This window comes from Rhea pennata, chromosome 3, assembly GCF_028389875.1.
Source record: "Rhea pennata isolate bPtePen1 chromosome 3, bPtePen1.pri, whole genome shotgun sequence".
Lineage (NCBI taxonomy): Eukaryota > Metazoa > Chordata > Aves > Rheiformes > Rheidae > Rhea > Rhea pennata.
In genome coordinates, this window is record NC_084665.1 from 107,966,532 (window position 1) to 107,976,049 (window position 9,518).

Sequence of the window (9,518 nt, forward strand, 5' to 3'; positions counted from 1 at the left end):
TATTGAAATTCATTACCTGTACTTTCCACATGAAGACTTTCACAAGAATCTTTCCCCAGTTCTGCTTCTTCAATATCCATTATTATGTCCTTACTTTCCTTCTTTCCTTTTTCTTTTTCTTTCTGATCAATAACAAGACTCTCGAAGTGCGTCTACCAGTCTTCTCCTTTCAGTCCATAAGCTGAAATTCATGGTCATTCACAGACCTCACACACAGACTTAGATAGAGTTCAAGAGAGGTCCTTTCTCTATGAAAGTTTTCTAATGATTACTCATGAAAAAGCTTTTCTTCTATCTTGAGTCCTTGAGGTAGCTTTTAATACTTATTGTTTTGTCATATCGTTTATTTAAAGCCATCCAACGTACAAATGTACATTTGTAATTGATTTTTCTAACCCTGTCTATACTGGAAATGTTGTTTAACTACTATTTCCTAGAGGATCTTTCAGTTCAAGGAAAAATTATGCTGGCAAAAGACAATATTCTAAAAGGTATACAAGTTATGTATGTAAAATTTAAAATTAGTTTTATTGAAAAATACAGAAGTTAGTTATAAAGTTAGTTTTGGCAAGTACAAGTTGTACTTTCACAATGGCCACACTGGCAAAGCCTGTCTACTATAGGAAGGGCCAAGTGACAAGTTCACTCTGCAATCATGAAATGAGATATTGGTCATTGTCTGCAAGTATTCACATGAATCTCAATGTGCTATTTATTATTTGTCACAGAAGACTTGTATAAGAAGTTTCCAATCAGCAGTTTGGAATGATGCCATGTAGCTTAGTTTGCCAGTCTAAACGAACAGTTCATGAACAGGTTAGTTTGTGTAAGTTTTCTGGCACCTAGACAAAAAGTCAGACTGAGAGAAAACAGGAGTCCTTTGTGAATGTCTCACAAACAGGAAAAGAAACTAATTTAATCAAGTATTATAAAAATAGATAATTTGAACAGCTCTACTTTTAAGCCAGAGAGGTGTTATTGAACCATCTATAAGAATATTAAGTGTTTTACAAATCCAGACTTTTATCATGGAATCTTTCTAGTCAAATCTTGCAAAAACACTCTGCCATTCAAGTATTTTCTCCAATCCTTCCGGTATCAGCACTGCAGGCCATTGTCTAGTGGTAAGACAGTGTGTTAAAAAAGGACTTGTGCGTTTGGATGCTTGCTGCTTGGTAAGGTATTTATAGGATACCTACAGTCAACATTATCCCAAGTGAGGTGGACTGTACAATGCTGTACATATTACAGTTAAAGCAGACTGTTTCCCTGTTATCTAAGGGAAAATCTGTAAATATTGCAGGAATCAGGAAAGTAGCCTTAGTCTTGTCTATACCTTAAGTGTACTAGGCATCAAGCCATTGAGATAGCTTCCCTGCTTCTTGCTGCCTTGTATTCATGGTGGTGTCCTGTGCAGCAGGACGGGTCCTGGAAGCAGGGCTGGGACTTCAGTGTGGCCAAAGGGGCACCACACACGTAGCTGTGGTTTGGAAGCAGATCCTGCACAGCTGTGCACCCCACTGCATCCCTGACCTGTTATACCTGCCTCCAAGAAACAATTTTCTGGACACCCTTTTCTAAGTGGTGGCAGCTAGCAACACAGCTCTGATAACCAGCAGTCCCCAGACCCTTGGCTTTCCAAGCACATATTCAATGTACTAATTTCTCAAAACTGCCTGCATACCCTCTTTCATACTAATGTATTCTCTTTGTGGCAGAAACATTTCCAAAAAAAGGCTTACCAGGGCTTAGCTGCCCCTAACATTAGATAAACTTTTCTAAATGAACCTTTATTATAAAGTTTTGAGTAAAGATTCAGAATACAAGTTTGAAAAGAAAGTTACAAGCAAATCTACAACACATAGTACAAGAGTATTTTAACCTGTTCCAAGAGGCACCTTAGCCAAACTGCAGCTCCTGAGCTATTGATGAGCCTGGGAGAATGAGGAACCAACTTTTTCAGTGGCACTATGCTTTTTGGTAGCGTTTCAGCTCTTCAGATCTTTCTTTTTCTATATTACCAGCCTTGATTCAAAGTAGAAGACACCATTGTTGATTCAGTCTCACAGCTTAATCACATTTTAGAATCAATCTATTTCTCTTAGCTCAAAGGGCCTAATAATAATTGTGCATACACTTTGCATAGCAGAGACACATTTAGTAGAGACACAACCCAATCTCTTTTTAATATTATTAGGAAGACATAAAAATAAATCTAGTCTAGCCACGTTTCTGAGTCAAGCTAACCCTTACCATTTTGAGTTTTTCTTGGGACACACCAACCTTCAAAAAAGTCCTTTGGAGGGAGTCTGGATCCCAAAGGGATGAGGGTGCCTATTGTGAAATCCTCAGTCAGGCACTCTTTCCCCCAAAGCAATGTTCCTAGGTGGCTATTTGCTTATCACATAGGCTCACAACCTATCTTTTGTTGTGTGTTATAAATGCAACCTAAATACCCAGTTTAACAGTCCAGGTTCATATTGCTGGAGGAAGATGTCTGGCAGTTAAGGGAGAGTAAAGCTTGTGATCCCTGGCTTACAGATCTTTAGGATCTGGTTATGGGCCTGTTTTGTGCTTTTCTAGTGCAAACATAACCTTTGCAACTTCCCTTTCCTTTTGCTCTGTGTTCCCCTGTATTTCAGTCAGCACAGTACCAAGGTGCAGGCAGGATAGCTTTGTAAAGTGTGAACTATCAGAGTGCAGGATGAACCTTGTGCAACCTTGAATAAACAACCTACAGAGCAAGAAATGCATCTCGACTGACTTCTTGCACCTCTTGATGAAAGCAGCATGCTCTGGCAGCCGTGGCTCACTGCTCGTCAGGGATTAGCACAGTGTTTACCTGCTCTTGCTGAGGCTGGGCAAACTCTTGATCGTGCTGACATGTCTGAGCATTTTGGACAGTTGCTGCTGGCCCAGCAGAATCTTGTCCTCTGCTTTCATTCAGGACTTGTGAGGACTAATCATCTGAGCTGGTTGGTACAGCATCAGCAGTGCCACAACCTTTAAATCAACTTCCAGAGCAGAAAGGCTATTTTCGAATGTAATTTGGTTGGTTGCTGCTCGAGTGGGACATTCCTCTGTGAGCAGGTCTCAGCTTTCCTTCAAGGAGAGGAAAAGGCTGGTTGTGCAGTGAACCTCACTGGCTCTTCAGGCAGGAGAAATCAAGCAGGAATAGGTGGGACAGAGGTGGGCATGTGCGCAGGTGGTAAAAGGAAGTAATTCCCTGTGCATGTGGGATTCTTTTTGAGCACCAGCTCACTGTTATTTTGTAGATATTATTTAGTACTTGCCTACTGGTAATTACTAAAGTTACATTGTGTCCACAGGCACTCTGTGTAAAGTGATCCACAATAAAAGACAGATATTGCCAAGAACACACAGTTAAGGTTTGTAGAACAAAATTAGGAAAGTGTCCTGGAGTATCACAATTGGAATAAGAGTCCATTTACAGCACCATCAAATGTATTGTGCATGTCACAGCAAGGGCCTCAGTTTTTCATATGTATGCTCATAGCACTGATGTTCAGATAAGCATTCTTTTTCATCTTAATTTTATCTTCATTATGCCCATTTTCCATCTAGCTTCATATACTTGAATAGGCATAGATTAAATAGGATTCACATGGTTTAAGTAGCATAACTAACACCGGTTGAGGTGGTGGCTCAGCAGTGAGTTATGTAGTACGATTGAACGTCTTCTCCTAGTCCACTCCAACAGTGCTGCAGGCTTGCAGTATATGGATAACAGCCTTGCTAAGTGAAAGCAGGTACCAGTCTGAACAGCTGTCTGTGATAGTGTGGTGCTCCCTTCTGTCACTGGGAGGTGTGACCAAGGTCTAGCACCCAGGTGCTGTGAACATATCAGAAAATGGAAACTAATGAATGGAATAAGCCTTTGCAATCATTCTCACAGTTTGAGAGGAGCTAATCATAAAGAATGAATAGCGCAAAAAAAAAAGAGAAAAAAGAAAAGAAAAGAAAAGAAAAGAAAAGAAAAGAAAGAAAAGAAAAAGAAAAATGCAAAAATCCTCCCTTCCTATTTCCAGTAAATGATGCTGTGGTAATAACTGCAACACTGAAAGCGAAAACAGAATATTGCCAATGGTAATAGCCCATATTTTAAATGGCTCCACTTATCTGGATCTTATTTTGGCTTGACATTGTTGGTGTAACTTTATTTCTCAAATGGTACCATCAGCACTTAAATTTATCAGGCTCTAATGACTATATGTTGAGATAAATTCAGTCTGCCCTAAGTGGCAGCATTAACAGCATTGATGGAGCCTGAAATAGAACTGGCAACAACTTCTTCACAGTGCTAAATAAGGTAGCACCAGAAAATTCACATCAGGGTTGGTCACTTGACATACAAACAAACTACATTGTCATGGGCCTCTTCGCAGGCCCTATGAGGTTCAGTGAATGGAAAACAGAAAGATGCATCTCAGTTCTGCCTCAGCTACAGGTTTTTTTTTTGTTGTTTTTATGACAATCTTTCTGGGGGGGGGGGGGAATCACATCTTGGTTTATGCAGTTTTATGCAATTAAAATTGTTGATATTAGTTTTCATAATTTGGGTCTGTAAATTTGAAATAGGTAACAGGGACCCTGCTTTTTCCACACAACCCACATGAAGGCACAGTCAAGCATGAGTGGAGATATGTAAGAGTTTGGTAACGCTGCATTTTCTGTACTGAAAATATGTCTCCTGTAATTGAAGGGGCAATACAGAGAGAGCAGTGAGGGGCACCCTTCCTCGACTGAGACTGGATGAGTTTAGGGGTGGAAGCGCAGGAATATGTCTGAATCCATGAATTTTCTTAAACCGTCTCAAAGACATATGTCTGGACACTTGTCATTCCTTGAGTCCCATGTCCTGTTGGTTGTCAAAGAAAATGATGAGTCCGCCCCCTTAAAGGGAGGAGATCATGAAAAATTCAGAGTTCACATGTGTTTGGCAATGCAGAGTAGGTAAACAGTGACTCTGTTGGAGGCAGTCCCCTACTTCGGCACAAAATGTGAGAACTGCAGTAATTACTGGCTGCTTATGAGATGCCAACTGCTTTTAACTGCTTGCAGCAGCTCAGTCCTTCGGGGCAGAGGAGTGAGTGTCTATACTGCAGCCCCTAATTGCCGTGTGTCTTGAGTCCTCTGTGCTACCGCCATCTCACAGTGGCAAAAGGAATGCAAATGGCTCAAGAAAAAAATTGAGGTTTAAAAAAAAAAAAAAAAAGGAAAGAAAAGAAAGAAAAGAAAAAAAAAAAGAAAAAGAAAAATTGTGATGCGAAAGAATTTTATCATTTCCTTTTCTTGCTTTGAGAGAGAGGGTAATGCCAAACAATATGATTTCAGAAAAAGGGAAGTGTCTAATTCTGCCAGTATTTAGATGACACCACTGAATGTTATTCTGCTGTTATTAGATTATAAATTCAATTTGCTATAGGAGATTGAAGATTACACTCAGAATGTTTGTAAGGTTTATATGCACATTTCACTTGATCTCATTTAAAGGGTCATATAGAAAACAGCAAAATGGTACTGGTTCTGAGTGAGCTTACAAAGATGCAGATCACAACTGCGGCTGGTAAATTTTTAACTTCTGAGAGGAAAAACCATCCTTCTTCTACCTTTCTACACTATGTAGAGTCCTTAACCTTTACCACCATACCATTATTTGTACTTCAACTTGAATGCAGAGACGTTGGTGGAGGTATTCCAGGGTAAAACAGCCAGAGCTAATAATGCAGCTGAGGCCCTGCGAAAGTAGTGACATGTTCCTAATATGAAATGGAATCTAATTTACCTTTCACTGTTTACTTTATAGGTAGAGAAAGCTTTGCTCTATCAGATTTTGTCCTATGGATTTTAGCAGCAAGATAAATGCAGATACTTTGTGAAAGTGACAGCTCAATTTATTGCTGTTTGTAATTTGTACTCTGCCTTCTCTCAGTTCAAGAAAAATCAAGGGATGCAATAATTATTTATTGAGGAGATGGTTTTTACACTGCAAATGCTGCAGAAAGTGCACAGGATGTTATCTAAGCATCACTGAAATCACTGCATGCTTTTAAGATTTCACAGAACCATCTTGTAAACATTAATGGCATTTGAATCATCTCATCTAACTCCTCAGAGTCATTCAGAAAATATTTAACATCAAGAGAATGGGGGAAGCACAGTAACCCTCTGGTTTATGATTCTGTTTGTAATGTTACGATCTTCATGGAAGTTCAGTCTAGAATATTTGTAGAGATTGGAGATATTTTTAATCTTTCCCTTTACCTATATAAATAAAAAAACAAAAAAGGCTTGCTGATAAGGCAGTCTAGGTCTGAACAGCAAATTAAGGCCAATTCCCACAAAGAGTTCAAGCATGAGCTACTTTTCTCATTCAAGTAGTCTTACTTATTAATAGCCACCATTCCTTTGTTTATAAATTATTCATGTGCACAAGTCTTCACAAGATTGGAGCCTGCAGGTTACAAACTTGCATTAAGCCTTAGGCTGATTAAAAGTATTTTGGTAAAAAAATACAGAACAAACTTTTAATTGTTGCTAAAAAGAATATAAATAGTAAAGCTTAATTATTGTGAAAATGGATGGATTAAACACTGTTTACAGAAGCAATATCTAGTAAATGTCTCAAATACATCTGCGACATAATATTATGCTTTCATTTCATGCAGGCACATTTTAAGGAACTTATGGCCACATTCATTCAAAGGAAAATATGCAAACAGTACATATCAGATACAGTTTTGGCAGTAGAATGACAATTTTGACTCAAAATCTTGTTTATTTTCTTTTTATACCCAAGAGCATGTTCTCAACTCTTCTGAGGAATATGAGTAACAGTTTTTTTGATTTGTTTTCTTCTGTTGATGTTTGTTATGGTATGTCATTGATAACAATATCCTGTAAGGCACAGATTCAGCTAGCTTAAATCAGTCAAGGTGATTCCTACGGCTGTGGTGACTAATGGTGAGGAACGTTAGGCCTTCTGAATGCAGGCCTCCACTCCCCATAATCAGTGTTTGTTAGCATCTTTCCCTATAAAATGTGACTTGACAAAACAGCATTTCTGACACACTCAAGGGCTCTTATCTCTGAACAGGATCCTAGAAAGTCCTGTCTCAATTTGAATGTAAAGTTTCTACAAAATGTGCAAGATTAACTAGCAGAGGCAGCTTGCAAAATTTCATGGCTTCTACAGGTTCACTGAGCAGTAGGGTCACAGCAGCTCTCCTCTGCTTTTAGGGTTTTCCCACCTCTCATTCCTCTGTTTACTAAACACAGTGAGGATCAGAAAAGCAGAAGTGACAAATATATGGAGGCAGAAATCAGGTAGGAAAGGGAGACAAATAATGCCAGTGTGAAGAAGAATGAGGACAGATACATACCAGACGATGAGAAGGGAAGGCAGCTCTGGAAATGGGAAGTTTTGGTGCTCAAGGAGCGTTTTAGGAGCAGGGAGTGCAGCACGCTGTGAGCAGAGGCACATGCAGAGCAGGAGCAGGCTGACATAGCATCACCTCCATACCATGGCGAAAACATCTGAAAGAGCTGCAGGTTGCAATCATGACCTGCTGAGATCCCATATCAAGTCGTTTTTCTTCTACCTTGGCACTATTTTGAAGAGTTTGGTTTAAATAACTGACATGAGGCAGCCTCATCACATGTGAAACGTCTCCAGGAAAAGCTGAACGCATGTATTTTTTATCTCTCTACCATATCTGTTACATGCTGTGTCTGTGTGCCAAAACAAATTTTAATGCTGAGTAACATGCCATGTGTTTGGATTTAAAGTGAGTAAAATAGGTTGATTCCATTTAGAAATGGCAGGTTGCAGTGGATATAATCCAGTCCTTGCATGGCTTTTAAGAAGGAAATGCACTCAGAAGAGCACTGTGAAATTTCAAAAAACAACAACAAAAAAAAAAGAAATCCAAAGACAGGTTGTTCCTGTCAGCCTTACTGAACTCAGAAATACAAATTCACATATTCAGCTTCAGATGACATTGAATGTTGAAATGAAACTCCTGGGAGAGAGGATTGTGGCACTGTGGAGAAGAAAATCTGGAAATTATTTATCTAAAATGCAAAACATTGACAATGCGTAGGTGGTTTTTTGGAGGGCAAAGGGCTAGGAGGCACTTCCCAGCATTTAGGTGGCTGCTGGGAGCTTGGCAGTGAACCGCAGCACGCCACACACCTACGCGTTGCTCGACACTCTGTGGTGAGCACTCTGGTGAGCATAGACAGCGTCCACTCTTCCTGCTCGCTGGGAGAGCCTGGCAGCACAGTGGCCGCTCTTGCGCCCCGTGGGAGCTACGCCAGAGCTCACCAGCAGCACCGGTGTTCGGGGGCACCCACGGGACTTCTGCACCCATTTAGCTGCCAGCTCCCCCACCAGAAACACTGCTGGTGTTGCTATGTGAGCACAAAAGAAGGTTCAACCCTTACCCCGACCTCGAGGGTCTGGTTGTGTGAATTCTGGCTGTTTGGGCTTAGTCAGGGGCTGGGGAAATCTGCAATCACTGGCTGTAAATGTCTTTGCCCACATGACCCAAACCAAGTGATTTCCGGTCTTATGATCCATATTTTCTACAAAAGTCATAATTACTTGTCCTCTTTGTCTAAGTAAAACCATCGGTTCTCTGCAGTTCCATACATCTTTTGCCACAGGTTGAAAATTGTCCTCTGCTAGCTGGCACTGTTTTACATCCCTTTTGCTTACCTGATAATTTCTAACAGCTCTTTCTGCTTCTGTGACCTACTCCATTAAGCATTTGCCCCTGGACAATAATGGCAATCATATTTGGATGCTTTCTGCTATCAGTATTGGAGAAGACATTGGTGTATCTTACAAATTGTCAGGATGCGTAGGAATTTCCTCAGCACCTGCTGAGGAATCTACATGTGTTGTATCTCATTAGCAAACTGAAACAATGAATTGAGTTGTCCTAACTGTTTACCATCAGGTTCTAAAGGCCAGGCTGGATGTGATGTCTGTGAACAGCTTTGGAACAGATTGTCACAAAATTATTAGCATTGTTTTTTGGTATCTGTTGCTTAATGGGTAGAGCAGGTATCAATCTTTTCTTTGCCTTTGCTAGGTGCTTCCTTGACGTCTCCCTCCCTCCTCTTACGTTTCAGATACACATGCAAGGAGGATGGGAAGTGCAGTCAAGTGCATTGATCACTGAGATGCAACCTAGGAGACTGGCTCTGCCATAGATACTTTTCTGATCTCTAGTAAATCACTTCTTCCCCCCAACTTTTGTCCATTTAAATGGCAGCGTATGCCTATTTGACAGAATACAGTGGTGCACCAAGATAACTGAATTGGCTTCTAGACCATATAAGATACAGGGTAGGTCAGTTCAGGTCTTTATTTTTTGCAGTAAGCAAACTACAGGCAGCATTGTGCCCTTAACCTGTTTAGCACAGGCAGCAAAAGCAAGGAAAACACAGCAACAGGGGCTCCAAGTAATGTTAGTCACTCGAGTACCCCA